Raw genomic sequence first — 22589 nt, 5'->3', positions numbered from 1 at the left:
TCACTGGGAACAAATGCTCAAAAGCCAAGCAGTAATGCCACCGCACTGGGAGTGAATATAGGCTCTATTTCTATACAGGCTCAATTTCCTTATAACAACCCAGGGAAGTAAACCCATTGTACAGATAAGGAACTGAGGTTCCTAGACCAAAAAGAAAAAAAAGAAAAAAACTTGCCAATGGAAAAAAATAACAGAAGTGAGATTTGAACCCTGGCCAACTGACCCCAAAACTCAAGCTTTGAACCACTGTGTTTTGTGGCCTCCTGAGACCTCAGTGACCAGCATCTGAACAGGCGAGTCACTGGGCCACCTACAGGGCTGGCCTCTCTGGCTGGCCACACTGGCCTCCCTGCATGTGCCACCAGGCTGGGTGAGCTTCTTGTTGTCCTCTTCTCAAGGGAATCCTCTGGCCTCCCTTGGACCAGCTCAGTGATCCTCCAGGTCAGGGTCAGATGTCAGGGGTACTTCCTCTGGACATTTGATGATCTCAGGCATATGGATCCCAGACCTTATCCCAGCACTGGTATCTCCTGGCATTGCTGGTACCCAGCAGTTTCTAAGTGCATACACACCACCCATGGGTGAGGACAGGATAACTCTGCCAGGTGGCACCCCATGATTGCCGTCTCCTTGGCCAAATGAGATGGGTCCTTGGATCCTTGCTACATGGAATGCTACATTACTGAATCTGGAGTTCCCATTTCCGACTGTCCAGATTGTTCCAAAGCGGGTGTGTCTTCAATTCGAGCAAGGAAAAATGGAATTAGACTGCCAAAAAGCTACAGAACGCATATGATCACTGCCTTCTGGAGTTGTGCTCACATCCACCCTGGATAGGACCACCCAAGGGAGCGAGCAGAGAGTAGGATACAGCCAGCCTTGTGGCCCCCAATTCCCCTCCCTACCTTTCAGTCACAGTACCTGAGCTGTGACCATTAACCAGCAAGACATTGGATCCAGAGGACAGAAAGGAGATATCCAGGCAGAAAGCCCTCAAACTCCCTCTCCAGCTTTCCTTCTAGCTCCCTCTATCCAAGTGACCATCTAAATTGTGGGAAATTGAGAGACTTTGGGGCTGGATAAGGACATGACAGGAGGGAAGCGGGGAGGCCTTTAGCACCCCCTCTCTCTCTGGGATAAGCTTGGGTATCCCTTCTCAGGCCCAAGCACATGCTCTGTGGTACATGCAGCAGACTCCCCTGCACGAGGCAAAGTCCATAGGGCACACTCGGTCCTGACTCCTGTGGTCAGGAAGGAAATGGGAGGGTCGGGTCCAGAGAGAAGGGGTTCAGCAAGCATGAGGGGGAGCCTGGTGCAACAGGCAAGTGGGTACCAGGTTCTCACACAGTTGACCGGAAGTCCTTTGAAACCTAGGACACATCATGTCATTCCTTGGGGTGACTTCCCTTTTTTCTCACATGTGTTACGGGCTGCCAGGAATCCTCTCCACCTGCAAGCATGCAGACAGGGGTATGTTCCTCCATCCTAGGAATCTGGACTGCCTTGGCTAATGGAGGCCTGCTGGAGTAGAAGTGATACTGTGCTTTTAAGGCTGTTTCAGCTTCCTGCCGACGGGAGCCCTGAGTCACCATGTGAGGGGTCCAGGTTACTGTGTTGCTGGGAGAGGCCTCATGGGAAGCCCCATGGTGCCTGCCAGATCTGTGATAGAGGAAGGGACCCAAACACCTGCCTTCAGATGCTTCTGGCCTCAGCCTCTATCTCTCTGGAACCACATGGAGAACCTGAGTGAGAACTGCCCAGTTGAGCCCAGTCAACCTCCAGAACCATGGAAATGTATCCCGAATTGTCATGTTAAGCCACTGCATTTTGGGGTGATTTGTTACGCAAGCAATAGAGAACTGAAACATTCCAGTAGGAACCAAGGTTGGCATCTAGTCCCCCGTTTCTCCCATTTCCTCTCTGACCTCATCCCTCAGTTCTCCCCCATAACCCACCCCATCCTTCTGCTCCCACCACACTAGGCTTCTTGCTATACTTTGAACTTAGCCAGAAGACTCCCTCCCGCCTCAGGGCCTTTGCACTGGCTATTCCCTCATTCTGGAATATTCTCCCCCAGGTAGCCTGTGACTCACTCCCTCATCCTCCTCTGGTGCCTCTGTGTCACCTTCTCAGTGAGACTGTCCCTGGGCACCCCATAAAATCTGTACCCCACCCCTTCAGAATCTTCTGCGTCTTCCCTGCTTTAATTTTTCAAGCACTTGCCATCATCTGACATATTCTATATTCATGTATATAACTGGGTTTTTTGTTTCTTTGTATCCCAGACTAGAACGTCAGCTCCATGAGGGCAGGGATTTTTACCTGCCTTGTTCACTGCTATATCCCAGCATCTAGAACAATCCTGGTACACGTGTGTGCATGCATGCATGTGTACTCAGTCACTTCAGTAGTGCCTGACTTTGCGACCCTGTGGACTGTAGCCCACCAGGCTCCTCTGTCCATGGGTTTCTCCAGGCAAGAATACTGGAGTGGGTTGCCCTTTCGTCTTCCAGGGGATCTTCCTGACCCAGGGATCAAATCTGGGTCTTCTGCCTTAGAGGCAGATTCTTTACCATCTGAGGTTCACTGCTCAGTTTGGATCAGGTCTTACTCAACTATTCAAGCAGCTGCTTTGATAGAAGAAGCCAGTGGATCCAGAGTTGATCATGTCTTAGAAACAATTGCTGTGGCCACCGAGAACTGGCGGTTTGTCAAATTCACTTTCTTTCACTCTGGCTTCGTGTCTCCTGGCCTGATACACAACATGAAAGACAATGGGTGTGAATCAACAGTCATTCAGTCACTTGACAAACCTTGCCCCTGGCCAGGCCCCATGATGGGACTGGGACAGAGACATGAGGTATCTGTCGTCAGGAGCTCAAGTAAGTCCCACCTTTGACTTAGTCCACCCGTGGCAATTCAGTGCGCATTTGTAGACACCTGCTGAGTCTAGGGAAACAGCAGCAAACAAAGCAAAAACCCCTGCTTCGGGGAGCTGATGTTTGGTGAGAGGGCATGAGACATCCACCCCAAGGAGCTCTGGTCCAGTAGAAAGATGATACAAATCTAAGAGCCGTTAGACACAGTTTGAAGTGACACACACTGCAGGGAAAACTCTGGGAATTCCAAGTGTGGCAGAACCATTTTGGGAGACTTCCTGGAAGAAGAGGCATTTGGGTTTTCGTTTGTTTGAATATTTATTTGGGAAGATCCCTGGCAGCTCAGACGGTAAAGAATCTGCTTTTAATGCAGGAGATCTGGGTTTGATCCCTGGGTTAGGAAGATCTCCTGGAGAAGGGAATGGCAACCCACTCCAGTCTTCTTGCCTGGAGAATTCCATGGACAAAGGAGAGCCTGGCAGGCTACAGTCTATGGGGTCGCAAAGAGTCAGACATGACTGAGTGACTAACACTCTCACTGTGTTTGTTTATTTTCTTTTTTGGTTGGGTTGGGACTTTGTTGCTGCATGAGGGCTTCCTCTAGTGGCAGTGAGTGGTGGCTACCCGCTTGTCATGTGTGGTTCCTCATTACGGTGGCTTCTCATTGCAGAGCACAGACTCTAGGAGCTCAGGCTTCGGTAGTTGCAGCGTAGGGGCTTAGATGCTCCATGGCCTGTGGGATCCTCCCAGATCAAGAATTGAACTGGGGTCCCTTACATTGCAAGGTGGATACTTAAACCTCTGGACCACCAGGGATGCCTGAAGAAGAGACATTTGAACCAGGCTGGAAGGACAATGGGATTTTTGGCCAGGCAGACCTCCTCCCTGACAAGTATCCATAACTCACTCCCTAATCTTCTCCCAGCCTCCTGTTTGTGCCACCTTTCGCTAAGGCCTCCCCTCACCACCCACTTACAACTGGAACCGTACCCCTTTTCTCCTTGACACACACTCTATGATCCACTTCCACATCTATGGGATCCATTTGGCCTGTGTTCCCACCTGAAGTAGACAGGAAGCAGCAGGGAGCAGGGGTACCCACTCCTTCATGGAGGCTAGTGAGGGTTCATCCCAGTGGTGAGTAAGACGGTAGAGCAGAGAGGGGATGGCAGCGGGGCCCCGCCTTGACGTCGGGGATTCGCTAAGAAGTGAGGGGACAGCCAAGCCTCAAGGAGACTTGGGAGAGCACACCCCCAAGAGGACATGAGTGTGTTCAGGCTCTGTGCTTTCCTGACCAGCATCTGCCTTGGCCCTGCCCTCTCTGATCCTCTTCCATCCTGCAACATCACACTGTCCCCCAGTTTCCTTCATTCCAATGAGCTCTGATGGGGAAGGTCCAGGGTCTTCAGTGGCTTCTCCTATGCTCCTCCTCTGCCCTCTATGTGCTCTGTTTCAGTAAAACAACGTTATCCGTCATTAACCCCATGTTGTTCATGTGAATTGTATCACCTTTGTGCGTGCGTGTGTGCTAAGTTGCTTCAGTTGTGTCCAACTCTGTGCAACCCCATGGACAGAGGAGCATGGGATTCTCCAAGCAAGAATACTGGAGTGGGTTTCCATACCCTCCTCCAGGGGATCTTTCCAACCCAGGGATTGAACTTGGGGAACTGTGACTCCTGCATTGCAGGCAGATTCTTTACCACTGAGCCACTGGGGAAGCACATCACCTTTGTCGTTTTGTTTACTAATTTATTTCTTTTCATAGTTATATAAAAATTAAAAGTATAAAGCCTAAGAGTACAGCGATGTCCTAGGGCTCTGTGACAAGGTGTCACCGTTCAAGACAGGAGTACACATTACTCAGGGTTTGAGAAATTCCAGGCTGGATGTTATCAGAGTTGTCCTAAAGTTCTGACTTGCTGATCTGGGTGTCGAAAAATGCATTCTCATCCCAGGACCAGTTATGTACCCTTCCCTTGGGTATCTGCCTCCTCTCTCTCCCTGCCCTTGCAAACCTCAGTTTCTTCATCTGTAAAATGGAAAGAGTGAGAAGGTGATGGCTCCTTACCTACCTGGAGATACTCCCACCTTTAACATCTCAGCGTCTGTCTTAAGCCTCTTCCAAATCCAGAGCACAACGGGGAGAAGTGAAAAGTTCACTGGCTAGAAAGAAAACTCTCTTGCAGGCCTAACCCCTATTGCAGGCAAGAAAAGCTCTGTCATGGAGCCATCAAGCCCACTGGAACCCAAAGCCTGATCATCCAGGGGGCGGGCAGAGAGTGAGCCAGGGGCCCATTAGTGCTTCCCTCATCAGGACGGAGTTGTCAACAGCCTAACAAGAACTGGCTTAAGCCAGTGATCTCCCGGGAGCTGTTACCAAGACTCACAGGCGTGCTCTGTGGCTAGATGAGAAAGCAGTGTGTGATAACTTTTTTTTTTTAGGAGAACAACTTTCAATTCCCCAAGGATCACATTCCTTCATTGTGAAGTATTCCCTACCCATCTCCCCCATTCCCTCAGAAAAGAAAGGAAATTAAAAAAAAAAAAAAGGCTTGGCTGCTTCTTCTGTACAAGCTCCTTGAAAAACTATTTTTACAACTCTCTGAAAAAGTCCTCTCTGATGGCGGCAGCCGGAGCCCATGGGGGGTATGGCATAGCGGAGCTGACGCAATGCACGTTTATTAGCAGTGAGGAAAATTTAAAAGGTACCGCTCTACCACAGCCGCCCCACAGACCTGGGAAGCCCCAGGGACAGCTGTCGATCTGGTGGTCTCCGGGCTGAGTCCTCAGACACACTTAATCAGTTGCAATCCTAGATCGGCACAGCCGGAGGGAGGCTTGGAGATCATCTAGGGCACCGAGGACAAATGCTTTTCATCATGCATATGCCAAATCTAATTGATTGGTAGGGGCTGCCTGAAGCCCCGTGTTGAAAAGGATTCTGAGGCTGCATCCGGGTCCCATGGGAATGAACACTGTAATTGATTAGCAATGTCTGCCATGGAGAGGGCAGATTCATGCCATGTGTTGGCCACTCCTGGTCTAGTCCAGCCTTCCCATTTTATTGATAGGAGAGATTGAGTGCCAAGGTCCATTGTCTGCAGGGTCTTTCCCAGCCTTTTGGGGGGCTGGCTGTTGTCAGTGGTGTGCCCGTGTGAGTGCATGCATGCTCAGTCCCTTCAGTCATGTTCGACTCTGTGCAACCCTGGACTGTAGCCCACCAGGCTCCTCTGTCCATGGAATTATCCAGGCAAGAATACTGGAGTGGGTTGCCATGCCCTCCTCCAGGGGATCTTCCCAACCCAGGGGTTGAACCCTCCTCTCCTGCATTGCAGGTGGATTCTTTACTCACTGAGCCACCTGGGAAGCCCTGTCAATGGGGTGTGTGCGGGCAGGGGAACTTAAGTATTTGTGAGGTCCAAAGATGTGTCCAAAGACTGTCTCTGAAAAACCGAAAGAATGACAGGGTTGGGTCAATTCAGTCAATGGCTTATTTCCTGGAAATAATTGGTATGATCTGTTGTCTTGTAGGATTGACAAGTGAGTTCAACCCATGTAGATGACCTGGCAGACCAAGGTGACCCCCACACAGTATTTACCTAACATTAATGGTTAGATGGGCAAAAAGAGTCCATGAGGCTTCCCTGGTGGCTCAGTGGTAAGGAGTCCGCCTGCCGATGCAGGAGACACGGGTTTGATCCCTGATCCAGAAGATCTCACATGCCTCGGAGCAACTAAGCCTGTGTGCCACAACTATTTCGCCTGTGCTCCAGAGCCTGGGAGCCTCAACTACTGAGCCCATGTGCTGCAACTACGGAAGCCTGCATGCCCTTGAGCCCGTGCTCCACAATGAGAGAAGCTACCAGAATGAGAGCCAGCTCACCACAGCTAGAGAAAAGCCTGTGCAGCAACAAAGACCTAATGCAACCCAAAATAAATAAATAACTAAAGTAAAATTTTTAAAAATCCATGGATGAGGCTAACCATTTGGCCTCAGGACAATAAAATCCTCAAATGACCAATGGAATCATTCTAATCAAATGGACAGCTATCCTTCTGGTCTCTACCTGATGAGCTTGGATCTAACCATCCTGTCCATACTCCTTCCCCTCGCCCCTATCTTTTCCTCCCTGCCAAGGCTGGCTTGTTTCCTTCTCCTCTCCCAAGCCTGAGAGAGACCCTGAAATAGATCTTGCTTTCTCTAACCAAGAATCTTTCTGTGGTGGGTCAGATACTCCCCCCACAACCAATACCTGCATATCAGCTCTGGCTTAAGCCAGATTTTAGATTCCCTCCTTCCATCTGTATGACAGCTCAGGGACCATCCAGACCATTCCTCAGGGTACAGACTCACTTGACATCACTGGGAAATACTGGCCCCGCTGGGTCCCCCGACTACCTCTCAGGTCGTGCTGGGTGCCCTAGATATATCCATTCTGTCTGGTCCAGCTGGGTTTTCATGCACTTCTCACAGTGGCAGATAACTACTGAGGACCCCTGAAGGGGGCAGTCCCACAGTGAACATTTGGGATGGGAAAGAACTTGGCATGTAATGGGGTGTGCTGAGGAGTACAGGAGGAGACCCGGGTCATTGATAAGGTGAGCCCGGCTGTCGGAGAGGCCTGGCTTGGTAGGAACCCTGGCAGGACTGCCCAGGGGCCCAGCTGCCACTTCCTGGGAATGCCGAGATGAGGCAAATTTTGTTCAGATCTCCCAGAACTTGTCACACTGCCCTCTGGGAGGTCTAACTTGGCATCTTAGATCCCCAAGTCAAACTTAACTTCTTTTTCTGGAGGGAAAAAAAGACAGGCCCTTACCTAGAAAACTTGGCTAAGTGGAAAAAGACCCTCAGTGGTCAGGAGAAGTCAGGCTTTATTATGAGACAACTCTGAGCTGAACCAGGCTGGCCACATACCAGCTGGGAGCTTGGCCAAGTCCCTAAAAGCTCTGATCCTCAGTTTCCTCATTTGCAATGTAGGATAGAAAGACCACTGACCCTCAAGGGTTGCTGGGATGATATGGGGTCATCAATGAAAGGGCTCAACACAGTCTCAGCCTGGGGTAGCTAACAATCTCCTGAACACCTCTTTTCTTTTCAACGCAACACATATGATCCCTGACTTTCAATGGTTTGACTGAAGACTTTTTTATTTTTATGGTGGTGTGAAAGTGATACACATTCAGTAGAAACAGCTATCCTGAAATTTTGTTCTTTTCCTGCACACGTCGTGCTTCCCTGGTGGTTCAGTGGGTAAGGATTCCACGTGCAATGCAGGAGACCTGGGTTCAATCCCTGGGTTGGGAAGATCCCCTGGAGGAAGAAATGGCAACCCTTGCCTGGGAAATCCCATGGACCAAGCTCTGAACTACAATCCATGGGGTCCCAAGGGTCAGACGTGACTGAGTGAGTAAACCACCCCCACACGAAGTGATGCTCTCTTGAGATGCTCCTCAGGGGCAGCTGCCGCTTGCAGACAACCACGTGATCACACCAACGCACAAACGTTCCGTCCCCAGACAACTTCTGTTTTTCACTTTCCGTCCAGTGTGCCGTAAATTACATAAGAAAGTCCATGCCATGTGTGCGCTCTGTCATGTTCAACTCTTTGCGACCCCATGGACTGTTGCCCGCCAGGCTCCTCTGTCCATGGGATTTTCCAGGCAAGAATACTAGAGTGGGTTGCCATTCCCTTCTCCAGGGTATCTTCCTGACCCAAGGATCAAACCTGTGTCTTTTGTGTCTCCTGCATTGGCATGTAGATTCTTTACCACCGCTACAAAATAGGTTATTTGTTAAAATGGGTTTGTGTAGGCTAATGGAGTGTCCCAAGCATGTTTAACGTAGGGTAGGTTAAGTTGTGATCTTTAGTAGATTGGCTGTATTACATACATTTTTTTGACTTAAAAGTACTTTCAACTACTGATGGATGTATTAAGATATAATCCCATCATAAGCAGAGAAAGACGTGTACTTCATACTCAGGGCTGGGACCCTGCTACACCTCCTCTGGGGAGCCTTCCCTGAAAAACCTCAGCCATTCATGCAGTCTGCATGACCGCTCAGGGAACATCCAGACCACTCCTCAGGAGACAGACTCTCTTGACCTTATTGGCACCGCTGGTCTCCTGACTCCAGCCAGGGAACTTCCAAGCTAGCCTGACTGCTCTGCGCTGAGACCCTTGTTTCTCAAAGAGCCTATGAGTCACTGGGAGCTGGGGCAGGGGACTGCATCTCTCTTTGCTCCAGAGCACCCCCACCCTGAGCTTTAGGCAGAGGACACAATGGGTGCTGCATAAAGTGGCCACACAGATCCTGGCACCATCTTCCCACCCCCACCCACCTAATCTCTCTGGTTCCCCTGATTTTTCCAAACCTCTGTCTAGTTTCTTCCTAATGCTTCTGTCTCCACGTCTCCAGGGCTCTGTTTGCATGAGGGAAAAGTCTACACACACACACACACACAGACACGCACACACACACAGCTCAGAAAGCATTCAGTTGCTCCCGGGCGGGCTGCCAGCGATTGAGTGACCTGCAGCTCCCCCCCTAAATCGCATTCCACTGGCACGGATCTTGCCCCGCCTGACGCCAGCCTCCGAACTCGCCCCCAGAGCAAACATTTCCAGTTGGCAGCCCAGTCTTGTTTTTCTGAGGCCCCGATTCAGGCTCCCTTGTAGAAAACAGAAAACAAAATGCATGGGACCAAAAAGGAATTCAAATCAAATGTGAAAGGAGTCAGGGGAAGGGGGGTGAGGTGGAGAGGCGTTGGCTCCAAGGCCCAGGGGAAAATAGGAGCCTCGGGATGTGCAAAGAGTTTCTAAAAAGCAAACACACATGCTCACAAGCCCTCCTTCCCTGCTGGCTGGGAGGCTGGGATCAATTCATTCAGGCCACTGCCTCCTGCTAAAGGACTTAGTCTGTTCTCATTCACAGCTGCGCCGGGGAGGACCAGGATGGGGGGGCAGGTGGTGCGGAGGCTGTGGATCTGAAAGGAGAGGGTGGTCGGTGTTACAGGACTGGTGTTTGTTCTAAAGGGGAAATTAAAGGAAGAAAAATAAACACGGCCAGCCGGGTTTTCACGCCAGCGCGTGCGGCGTCAGCACGAGGAGAGGGGTGTGTTTTGCCTTCTCAAAATAAGAGCTGCTCAGTGGAAAGATGTCACAACCCAGGCTTGGGTGCTGGGGGACAGTTCAGTCAGGGAGGGCCCAGGCTGGCGCCCAAGCCTCCCCATGGGGTCAGGCAAAGGCCGGGTGTCAGGGCAGGGGTGCTCAGCCAGGACCCATTAGTCAGGGCCGAGCGTATGGGGACCAGACTCAGAAGGTCAGCCCCAGATGGGGCGGTTGGTCCTTGGGGAAGAGATGGGCTGAGGAGTGTTACTAGGGGAGGGTGGACTCTGGCCTGGAAGATGGGTGCTCATCTCAGCAGGGAGGGAGAGATGGGAGAGGCCCACAGGATGGGAAGGGGCTAGGTGGGGTGGTGGGGTGGGAAAGGGGATAAAAAAGGATGCTTTGCAGACTCTAGAGTGAAGGTAGACCGGCTGCAAACCTGGCTCAACCACAGAACTGGTCTGCAGGGCTACAAAGAACCTCCTGCCCAGGGACAGGTGCCCCATGAGGGCACCAGCGGGGATAGAGGGATCCTGGCTGCTCAGATGGTAAAGAATCTGCCTGCAATGCAGGAGACCCAGATTGGATCCTTGGGTCAGGAAGATCCCCTGGAGAAGGGAATGGCAACCCACTCCATTATCCTTGCCTGGAGTATTCCATGGACAGAGGAGCCTGGCAGGCGATAGTCCATGGAGTGGCAAAGAGTCAGACACAACTGAGCGACTAACACGCACAGGCCTGAAGGCATGTCGAGGCCTGGGCTGGGATGTAGAGTCCCGGCCCAGGAGAGCCTGAGAGGAGTTGTCAAGCATCAGGGGCTCCAAGGGAGTGGGCTGTCACAGGAGGAGCTGGGCGGGACAGCTGGGGAGGCTGTGAGAGGGAGAATAAGGGCAGGCAGCTCAGACTCACACTGGGGCCCATGTGACTGTGTCCCTCCTCTGCGGTACCCGCTTCCCGCATAGGAAAGGGCCTGGCATCGTAAAGGGAGCTAGCAGTAGTGAAGAGGTCCCAGAGTGATGGGAACTGGTGAGCTTTGCAGAAGATGTATGTGCTCAGCTGTGACAGTCCACGCTGCCGGAGCAGGAAGTCACAGAGACCAGGAGGAGAGATTCAGGGGCCCTGGTCCAGTGTCCCCCGAAGATGGTAGCAGGACAACTTGCATTTGAATCACCCAGAATGTGTAATAAATGTATGTCTCTGGCATGCTTTCAACCTGCTGGATCCAACTCATCCGATCGGGTTGGAGCTGTACTATGGAAGGCCAGCCCAGGGGGTTCTCCTGACCTCCATGATGGTGCCATGATCTTTCCCCTCCAGCCTTTCTTCTCTGGCTGTACCCCGACCTGTCCAGACCCCAGAAACCACAGGACTCTCCACTTTCCCTCTATCACAATCTGTGTGGGACGTAGTTAACAAATCTTTCCCAAGTGTACCTTGACTCAAATTAAGGACACCTCTAACCTGAAAGAAATGAGTCTCTAATGGTGGAAATTCAGAGCTGGAAAGAGTGAGAGGGAGAGTCTGGGGAGTATGTGAGAAACCTTCCAACTAACCCTCAACTTTACTGTATCATTGAGAGGCCCCACGGGTAACTTTTAAAAAAGTTTTTTTCCCTTTATTTATCAGGTCTTAGAATAGTGAGTTATTTTTCTCTAAGCATCCTCCAAATGTCTTTTATTATTATCATTTTAATTTATCGATTTTAAAAATATTTGATGTGTTTCAATTCACTGCAAGGTTTTTATTTGGTTGGTTTTGTATTTGATGCTCCTTGATGTTGGCATCTGAGCCCTTTTGACATGAGCCCAGTGAGGTTTGACAGCTTTCTTAACTTCTGATAAAAGATACTCTGCGTTTATCTTGTATAATTATTGCTCTGTACCTGGAAACAGCCAATTCTCCAAGAAGACTTGATTCCTTTCAATGAGAAAAGATGCTTGCATATGTTCTCAGTCTCTTCAGTCTTATCAGACTCTTAGCGATCCTATAGACTGTAGCCACAAGGCTCCTCTGTCCATGGGGATTCTCTAGGCAAGAATACTGGAATGGGTTGCCATGCCCTCCTCCAGGGGATCTTCCTGACCCAGGGATCAAACTGGATCTCCTGCATTGCACGCAGATTCTTTACTTCTGAGCCACCAGGAAAGCAGCAAAAAGGTGATTAGAGACCACTATTTGGTCACTATAGGTGCTCAGTCAAAGACAGCTTATTTCAATTTCTCAATCTTCTCCAAGTAGAACTTGAGTCTGGGCCCAAGGGCATCTGAAAGATACCAACCCCCACCCTGTTAAGCATGTCTCTCCTTCTTGGAGGTAAGCTTTCTACCCACCTGAGGCTGCTTCACCCCACATACACTCTATCCCACCCCACATACACATACCCACCCACACATACACTCTATCCTCTCCTCAGAAATGAACCTCAGTCCCCCAGGCTGCCCATCAGCCCCAAAGCCCTCTTCACCATCTTTCTTGGAGGCATACTATAGTATGAGGAACATAGATAAGAAAATCTTACCTCAAGGGAGTTGCCATAGTTTATTCACCTGCAAAGTGAGGTCAATAAGTATTTTAAATGAGACAATTCAGGCAAAGTTCTTAGCACAGTGCTTGGCAAATAGTAAGCACTAGAAAACTTCATAGATGTGGAGCATTCCTACTAGAGGATCCTACAGTCTTCATGTGCAAATGGAGTTTCTCTGAACCCTTCCCTGACATTCCCAAAGCAGGAGGACCTGTAGATCCTCACTATGCTACAAATCAGAGACACAAGGATGATTTGTGCTGGTTTTAGGTTTGTTTTGTTTGTTTGTTTTTGGCCAGACCACATGTCTTGTGGGATTTTAGTTCCCTGACTGGAGATTGAACCTGGGCCCTCAGCAGTGAGAGCACATGGAGTCCTAACCACTGGGCTATTAGTGAGTTCCTGGCTTTAGACTTTCGAGAAAGGGAGTCCCCAGAGGAAAGGAACATTCAAAGGAAATAAGTCCCTAGAGTCCCTAGAGGGAGATCTTTTTTTTTAAATATTTATTTATTTGGCTGCCCTGGGTCTTAGTTGTAGCACTCAGGATCTTTGATCTTCATTGCAGCATGTGGGATCTTTAATTGTGGCCAGAGGGATCTTTAACTGTGGCCAGAGGAAACTTTAGTTGCAGTATATGGGGCTTCCCTGATGGCTAAGCAGGTAAAGAATCTGCCTGCAATGCAGGAGACACAAATTCGATCACTGGGTCGGGAAGATACCGTGAAGGAGGAAATGGCAACCCACTCCAGTATTCTTGCCTGAAAAATTCCACAGACAGAGGAGCCTGGTAGGCTATAGTCCAAAGGGTCAGACACATCTGAGTGACTAAACACACATACACGTGTGGGATCTAGTTCTCTGAACAGGGATGGAACCCAGGCCACTTGCATTGCAAGCATGGAATCTTAGCCACCGGACCACCAGGGAAGTCACCAAGGGAGATCCTAAGTTGCAAGAAATAAGCAAATGTGTGTGTGGAGATGATGGGCATTGCAAGACAGGTGTGTGATAATAAGGGTGATGGGGATCTTGTGTGAGTATAAACCACAGCATGGCAGGGCCTCATGAAATCTGGACCTGTGGGGTCTGAGGCTGCTCTGGGGACCAGCTTCCCTCTCTGTGGAATCAATAAGGCTGGTCACAAATCTTCAAATTAGGCACAGCCATGAGGTTTGCTTTAGCCAATGAATTGTAAGCAGAAGGGGCATGTGTCACCTCTGGACAGAAGTTTTAAAAGCTGACATGCAACTGGCTGAATTTCCTTCCCCTACCTCTGCAATTGTGGAAGCCTGGGTCGAAAGGGAGTCTTTGTTGCTCTGAGTTCTCATGTGGCCACAGTACACAGAGTCTTTCCTGTTCACAGGTGACAGGTAAGTCATGTGGGGTCAGGAATAAACCTTTGTTGGGTTAAGCCACTGAGATCAGGGGGATGTTTGTTTCCACAGCAGAACCTAGCCTATCCTGACTAATGGTTCTCCACCTCTTTTTTAGGGGCTCACTCCCCTTCTCTCTTCTGCATAACTTTGCTTGCTCAACATTCTCCTGTGGCCCTGTCTCTGCCTGTAACCTCTTCCTTCTTCAGGATGTCTCAGTTCAGAGAGACAAAGGAAGACTGACTTCCTCAGCTCATCTCTTCATGCCAGCCACATGTGGGTTGTTGCCCAGCTTATAGACTGGCTCTGTGAGCTAGATACTAATTCCTGGTCCACATAACTGTAGGGGAAGGAGACAAGTGGGGTAGGTGGTATCACACGATACAAATCACAACACCTGCCTGAGGATTTGGGTAGGACATGACGACCTGGAAGGGACTAGGAGTGGGAAGACACCAGATGGGGGGCAGGGGAACAGGGGTGTTTGCTTTTAAGCATTAAACCAGCTTAACCTTGGATCTACAGTATAGTCAACATCTGGCTGAAACAACACTTCGATGGAACATCTGGATACTTACTCTGCACGGTATGAAACAGCAGGATCTTTGGCAGCATCTGTGTGAGTAACCCATGTGGGGTCTCCTCCGTGTGTTTAACATCACGTTTGGGCTTTCCTCTGCCTGTAACAGAAAACCAGACTCAAACTGGGTTTAAAAGTTTTAAAGGGAAATTCTTAACTCCCTGGGCTGAAAAGTCCAGAGAAGAGGCTGGCTTTAGGTAGGTGTTAATCTAGCAATGAACAATATTACCAAGGACCCAGTTTCTTTGTATCCTGCTAACAGCTTTATCCCCAAACTGACTCCCCTCAGAGGACTCCCAAAGGCTATCAGAAGTCCCCCCTGGTTGCATTTACCTTGTTCAGTCACAAGCATGGAATTGTATCTGTCTCAGCATCCCTAGCAAAAGGCTTGACATCTATTCTGATTGGACAGAATGGGGTCATGTACTACAACCGATCCCTTCACTATGACCTAAGGGCACGGGAATGGGCTGATGTACTTAGTCACATGCTCCACCTTTGGAGCTGGAGAAGGAGCAAGCTTCTTCAGAACCCCAAGGACCTCCAGGTACCAGCTGGAAAATGTTAGGTAGGTAAAAGGAGCATGAAACTTTACATCCTGCTAGATATAGTGACTCAGCTGTAAAAAATCTGCCTGCCAATGCAGGAGATGAGGGTTCAAACCCTGGGTTGGGAAGATTCTCTGGCAACCCACTCCAGTATTCTTGCCTAGGAAATCCCATGGACCACGAAGCCTGGCAGGCTACAGTGCATGGGGCTGCCAAGAGTCAGGTACAACTTAGCAACTAAACACACACATAGAGCTGGGACTAAGGTGAGGCAAATGAGGAAGCCAGGGCACAGAGTTAAGAAGGCATTCATTTTCAGGGTTGGGTTCCTCACTTGCTTTACCCTAGTCCCAGCTCTGGCTGCACAACAAATTACTCCAAACTTGGTGGCTTCCATTGTGGCTCAGATGGCAAAGAGTCTGCCTGCAATGCAGGAGACCAGGTCTGATCCTTGGGTTGGAAAGATCCCCTGGAGAAGGGCATGACTACTCACTCCAGTATTCTTGCCTGGAGTACTCCCTGGACAGAGGAGCCTGGCGGGCTACAGTCCATGGGATGGCAAAGAGTCAGACACGACTGAGCGACTACCACTTTCACTTGATGGTTTCAAACAAGAAACATTTATTATCCCATGGTTTCTGTGAAAAAGTCAGCAATTTGAGAGTGGCTTAACTGGGGGTTTCTGGCTGGGGCTCTCTCATAAGGTTGCAGTCAAGATGTTGGCTGGGACTGCATTTATCTGAAGACTTGCCTGGGGCCGGAAAATCCACTTCCAGAATGGCTTCTTCACTCAGCTGATTGTAGAAGGTTGAGCTCTTCCCCCTTGCGGACTTCTTTGTAGGGCTGCTGGAGTGCCTTCATGGCCTGGTGGCTGGCCTCCCCAGAGAAAGTGACCCAAGAGAGAGCAACGAGAAAGCTGCACTGTCTTTTATACTTAGTCTCACAATTCACACACCATCACTCCTGTCATTTTCTATTCATTAGAAATGAATCACTAAGTCCAACCCCCCACTCAAGGGGAGGGGAATATGCTTCCACCTTTGGAGGAAAGATTGCCAAAGGATTTGTAGACATATTTAAAGATGTCATGTGAGGGCGGGTGGGAGGGAGGCTCAAGAGGAAGGGATATATGTATACATGTAGCTGATTCATTCTATTGTACAACAGAAACTAACACAGCATTATAAAACAATTATACCCCAATAAAAAAATTTAAAAATTTTAAGAAGATACCATGTGAGGCAATAAGATGACTGGGTCACTAAAGACACCCTGTATAATTGTTTCTTTATGTCACATTATCTAAGGCCAAGAGGACACATGCTTTATCTCCTGTGCCAACTTTGACTGGTAATAACAGTCAGAAAAGGAGATCTATAAGTGATTAGTAATGTTTTCCCTAAGCCTAACCAACAGCCATGGCTCCCTATAACATGGGGGCCTATTTCTTTGATAAAAGAAATTCATCTATTCAGAATCCAGTTGCTCAGAGAAGGTGGGCCCCAGATAATGAGTCAGGATTGACCTAAACCAACCATCCCCATGGGAATGGGTAATGCCATTCTCCCTTGCCAGAATTTCATTGGGGGACATAGATGTAACGCAGTCTAGCCAAATTTGAATTGTGGTGCTGGAGAAGACTCTTGAGAGTCTCTTGAGTGCAAGAAGAACAAATCAGTCAACCCTAAAGGAAATCAACTCTGAATATTCATTGGAAGGACTGATGCTGAACCTGAAACTCCAAAACTTTGGCCACCTGATGCAAAGAGCCGACTCATTGGAAAAGACCCTGATGCTGGGAAAGATCAAAGGCAAAAGGAGGAGAGGGAGGCAGAGGATGAGATGGCTGGATGGCACCACTGACTCAATGGACGTGAATCTGAGCAAACTCCAGGAGATAGTGAAGGACAGGGAAAGCTGGCATGCTGTAGTCCAGGGGGTCGCAAAGGGTCAGACACAACTGAGCAACTGAGCAATAACAACACTCTAGCCAAGAGAAGGGGAATTCTGATGAAGAATTTCTGGGAAAGGTTATCCTCTCAGTTAAAATGTTACACCGATGAGGAAAATACTTCCTCTGAAAGCAATTTTAGGAGGATATAATGCTTAGAGGTACAGCTGCCATCTTACAACCAAACAGAAAAGCTATGAGAATGTCTGAAAAATGGAATCAGAGCCCAGATATCACACAGCTATTGAGTTAACCAATCCTGGAACTGCCCTCCTCTGGACTCCTCATTTTGGAAGATAACAAATGCTCTTACTGAACATTCTGATTGGGTTTATTGTTACTGATTGCCCAAAGCAACCTAGCTGATGTGTGAGATGATCCCGTATTTTATTTTATTTTTTTTCCTCAGTCCCGTATTTTATGTACCTTCATGTACCTTGAGGGAAACTGGACAAGTTCCTTCCTTACATCCTGGCTCAGTATGAAGTCACACCCATCTTCGCAACCTCCAGGTACATTCCGGAGCCTCTTGACTAAGTGGGAGAATGTTGATAAAACCCTGCACTTGATTTTCTTTCCTTTTTTTAGATGCAGGCCTTCTCCAGAGACCTCACCGAAGTATTTATAGCCCACTTCTGGTCTGGGCCCCAGAAGCAGGTTAATCAGTCTTTGAGAAGAGAGAGGACTCTTGACCCCCAAGGAACTTGCCTAAGGCAAACCCTTAGACCCAGTCATCCTGGGGGGAGCCAGGTGTGCTGGGAGGTCAGGTCTGGCCATGCGTACAAGCTGCTCCAGGGGGTTTTAACCCTCCTTCCCTTCCTGTCCTGTCCACTCCTCCTTCCAAGAGTTTCCTTTCCTCTTTATCTTCCTGTCCCAATAGCCAGTCCCATTCTTTCTCATTCTTTCTAATCTGGACACAGGGATGCTCAGAACAACTACATTTCCCAGCCTCCCTTGCAGCTAGATGTAACTGTAAGATGTAGATGCAGGGAGCTGGCAGGAAAAGTCATGTGTGCAACGCCCTCCTGGGTCTCTCTTGGGCCTTTCTTGGGCATGCCCTTCCCCCACCCCTTCCTCCATGCTACAGCTTGGAATTGTTAGGAGTGGGGGAAAAAAATGCAAACCTGGGTTCCAGCTTTAGCCCTGGACCCCCTACCTACAGCTGTATGTGGGAGAAACCACCATCTTGTTTAAGCCTCTGTTATATTGAGGTCTCTGTTACCTGTAGCCTTTTCTCTCACATCTCCGCCCTCTCTCTCTCCTCTTCCCTCTACTGTCCTTCTCTTCCTTCTCTGTTTCCCTCCTGATCTTCAGACCCCCTCACCTTCCTTTGCTCTCTTCTCTCCAATCCTGTGTGTGTGTGTGTGTGTGTGTGCATGCACAATCAATCGTGTCCAACTCTTTGCGACCCCATGAACTGTAGCCTGCCAGACTCCTCTGTCCATGGGATTCTTTAGGCAAGAATATTGGAGTGGGTTGCCATGCCCTTCTCCAGGGGATATTCCTGACCCAGGGATTGAACCTGTGTCTCTTGCATCAGCAGGCAGATTCTTTACTGCTGAGCCACCTGGGAAGCCCCTCAAAGCCACTGGTCCCTTGCAAAGTAGCAGGTGGTGACAGCAGGGAGCCAAGAGCCCAGATGACTCTCTTGCTCCCCAGTCCCTGTGAACACCACCATTCTGTCCTGAGGGTCATGACCAGCTAGGGGCTTGTTCCCACTCCGAGGTGTCTCCCATCATGTCCAGCTCTGTGGTCAGACCAGTCTGCTCCAGAGAGGCGCAGAGAGCCAGCCAGGGCACCAACCCCAGGAAGGCCATCCTGTGGCCCCATGCCCAGTATCCAACTCCTGTCTCATGATTCCGCAGTGACCGCTGTGATGCCCAGCACTGGAGGCTTGCCTGGGCTACAGCCCATCTGGCTATGCCCTCTGGCTTCCCCAGAAGGAAATGCTCTTGATGTCGGGGAAGCCGAAGCCAGCCTGAGCCGGGGCGGGGGGTGGCTGACCACTTCTAACTCTTACTCTTCAGCTCCAGGTCTGAACTCTGCACAAGTGAGTGAGGGTGGCAGAAGAAGAGAGGGCAGCAAGGGTGTTGTCTCCGCAAGGGCAGCAAACCACCCACAAACCACCGTGACCTCCCCCCTCCCAGCCCTGCCTTCTGAGCCCTGGTGCCAGCCTCCTGTCCCTGCTCAGCCCTCGCAGGCAACAGATGGTGCCTTGAAGACAAGCCCTGGGTCCCAGCCCGGGTACGGATGTCAGCTGTGGCGGGACTCCCCTTTCACTCTCCGGCCCGGCGGCCAGGGCAGCCCCCAGTCATCACCTGGCCCAGCAGGCTTGGCGGGGCTAGCAGAGTGAGCCCAAAGAAGCCACAGGCAGAGTGTTAGTGGCCTTTTAGGGGTGGTGATCTGGCCTGTGTGGGAGGAGAGGTGCCCGAGGTCCCAGGGCAGGTAGGAGAGCTGCGGGAGAGCAGCCAAACTGGGCCTTGCCCACGGTGCGGGATGTGGGTGCAGGGCGTCTGCTGGGCCCAGTTCATAGGAAGGAGATGGACATCCATTGGCCTCTGAGCTGCTACTGGTGAGGTCCTAGACCCCCAGAAGGCCCCGCCCTGTGCCACCAATCACCCCCCCCCCCCAACCCAGCCAAGCTCCTTGACCCGAGCCAGCCCTGGGCAAGGGGCAAAGCTGGCGATGAGTCCACCTGGCCACTCCCGGATCGGTTACTGACCGTCAGCGCGATGTCCTGACAGCGTGATGTCACGTCAGAATTCTCGAAACACTTTCCATCTGGAGTCAACCATCCCTGCAGCTGCTGTGAGGGCCGCGCCCCACTGCCAGCCATGGGATGGGATCGAGTGTCCTGGTGGAAGCCAAGCTTAGGACAGGCTTAGGAAGAACAAAGTCATAGCGGGGCTGCTGGGGGAACAGGGAAGCCCTGGTGGGGCTCAAGTGCAGAAGCTCCGAGCCTGTGGGGAATAGGCAGAGGCCCATAGAGGTCAGGGCTGGGCCGAGAGCCCCCAGGCAGGGGCTCAAGGGGGGAGTCAGAGGCCAAGGAATGTTAGGGAAACTTACATAGAGCCTCTTTCTCAGTCTCTGTCTCCTTCCCCCTTGTCTCTCTCACACACACATGTACCTTCGGCCCCACACCACCCTTCTGTGCTTTATACTCTCAAGTCTTTGAGCTTTGTTCATGTAGATCTCCTGCCAAGAGAGCTCTTACTCCTTCTGGTGAATTTCTGTCATCCTTCAGAGGGCAGCTCAAATGTCACCTCCTCAGGGACACAGCCCCCTACACTGACCCCACTCTGCCCCTCCTCCACTAATAGGGTCTCCAGAGTCCATCTCTGAGCTCCTCAACCACCTGGCGGTGTTGGCGGACCGTTCACTGCCCACCTGCCCACCTCCGCCGCTGACGAGGGGCATCCCAGGGGGACGCCGAGGCAGCCTGCAGGAGCTCAGATGTGCCTTGGTTCTCCACAGACATATGGTCCCAGGGCCTGCCCTTGGGAGGGGTTACACACGGGCATGAGGATGCGCTGGTGGGTCACTCCATTGCCCCATGCTGAGCACGTGGGGTTCAAACAGAGAGTTACTGAGTGAATGCATTTTCAAAATTTATTTATTTTTAATTGGGGGCTTCCCCGGTGGCTCAATGTTAAGAATCCACCTGTAGTGCAAAAGATATAAGAGATGTGGGTTCGATCTCTGGGTTGGGAAAATACCCTGGAGAAGGGCATGGCAACCCACTCCAGTATTCTAGCCTGGAGAATCCCATGGACAGAGGAGCCTGGCAGACTACAGTCCAGTGGGTCGCAAAGAGTCAGACATGACTGAGGCAAATGAGCACACACACGCATTTTTAATTGGAGGATAATTGCTTTACAATGTTATGTTGTTTTCTGCCATAGATCAACACGAATCAGCCATAGGTATACATACTTTCTCTCCCTCTTGAACCTCCCTCCCACCTCCCCCCATCCCAGTCTTCCAGGTTGTCACAGAACACCAGATACAACAACTTACCATTAGCTATATTATGGGTCTCCCTGGTAGCTCAGATGGTAAAGAATCTGCCTGCAATGCAGGAGACCCTGGTTTGAGCCCTGGGTCAGGAAGATCTGTTGGAGAAGGGAATGGCCACCCACTCCAGTATTCTCGCCTGGGAAATCCATGGACAGTGGAGACTGGAGGGCTACAGTCTATCTGTTTTACACATGGTAATGTATATATGTCAATGTTTCTCTCCCACCCTCTCCTTTCCTCGCTAAGAAAGACTTACATAGAGAACAGACTTGTGAATGCAATTAAATAGGCCTTTGTCTGAGACCCACACACAACTCGCAGATCTCTTTCTTTTCAATGTCTTGGAGTTATTTGGAGGTCGGCCCTCAGCGTGGGAAAAAGGTGCCATGAAAGCAGCTCAGTTTTGTTGGAAAAAACAAAGTCAAAGCTGCCCAGGTGTTTCTGACACCACAGAAGCCCCAGGAAGCAGAGAGAGGCCTGGGGGCTAAACACCAGAGAACCTGATGAAAGCCCCGTTCACTACTCACTAGCCACATGGGGTAAGCCTCAGAGTGTCAGTTTCTTCCTTGGTCCAATGAAAGTGTCTATGATAATAACATTCCCAGTGTTGTTATAAGAAACAAGTGAGATAATATGCGATCAAAAAATGTAACACACTAATGCCATAAACTGTCATTCAGCCCCACCTCCCACTCTTATATTTATACATTTATCTTTTGGCTGCATACATGTGGGATCTTAGTTCCCTGACCAGGGGTTAAACCCACGCCCCCTGCAGTGGAAGTGCTGAGTCTTTCCAATAGACCTCCAGGGAAGTTCCCATCTCCCACTTATTTAATTTCTAGTTCTAGAAAACTGGTGGAATAGGAATGCATTAATGTCCTAGATGCTGGAAAAAATTGAGGGCAGGAGGAGAAGGGGAAGACAAAGGATGAGATGGTTGGATGGTATCACCAGCTCAAACGACGTGATTTTAAGCAAACTCCGGGAGATAGTGAACGACAGGGCAGCCTGGCGTGTTGCAGTTCGTGGGGTTGCAAAGAGTTGGACAGGACTGAGAGACTAAACAACAGACGTCCTAGAGAAAACAATACGGGGAATTTCCTGGCAGTCTAGTAACTGGGACTCTGCGCTTTCTGTCGAGGGCCCGGGTTCAATCCATAATCAAGGAACTAAGAAGATCCCATAAACTGCAGCCAAAAAATTAAAAAAAAAAAAAAGACAACAAAAAGGTAGAAAAACTGACCCATATTAAGAATTCATTAAAAGTTTATTGGTGAGATTATATTTTAAATGATTTCTAACTCCAAAAGTGTAAAATTTTAAGTGCACTGGCGGTGGCCCTTATTCAACCAGAAAGGCTTGGTTAACTGAACTCTAGCCTCCGGGAACCCTGGGTGGAGCCACACACGCCGAGCCCCCTGGTCCTCGTGTGCTTCCCCCCGCCCCCTGCCCTTGGCCATGCTGAGGACCATTGCCTAAAAGCACTATCTGGGCTCAGTCTGCCCAGAAAGAAGTTTTCTGGGAATAAAATGAAAGACTGGTAAGGAGCCCCACCTGACCCAGGCATTCTCAAGGCCAGGATATAGCACACCTGTGTCCACAGTGCC

The 22589-nt window shown here is 50.1% G+C and overlaps 2 long non-coding RNA genes across 2 annotated transcripts; one reads left to right on the top strand and one right to left on the bottom strand.

The window, feature by feature from the left end:
- Positions 1–12176: 12176 nt before the first annotated feature.
- Positions 12177–14565, bottom strand: LOC122703502. Its single transcript, XR_006343507.1, has 3 exons — positions 14462–14565; positions 12505–12532; positions 12177–12249 (listed from the first exon to the last, which is right to left on the bottom strand). It is a non-coding gene; the product is annotated as an uncharacterized LOC122703502 (long non-coding RNA).
- On the top strand, positions 14436–19330 carry LOC122703503. The gene is made up of 3 exons (XR_006343508.1): positions 14436–14502; positions 17372–17474; positions 18990–19330. It is a non-coding gene; the product is annotated as an uncharacterized LOC122703503 (long non-coding RNA).
- Positions 19331–22589: the final 3259 nt, after the last annotated feature.

Source organism: Cervus elaphus, chromosome 11, assembly GCF_910594005.1.
Source record: "Cervus elaphus chromosome 11, mCerEla1.1, whole genome shotgun sequence".
In the NCBI taxonomy this organism is placed as follows: domain Eukaryota; kingdom Metazoa; phylum Chordata; class Mammalia; order Artiodactyla; family Cervidae; genus Cervus; species Cervus elaphus.
Note: the sequence above shows the minus strand (reverse complement) of the source record. Positions and strands in the feature narration are given on the sequence as shown.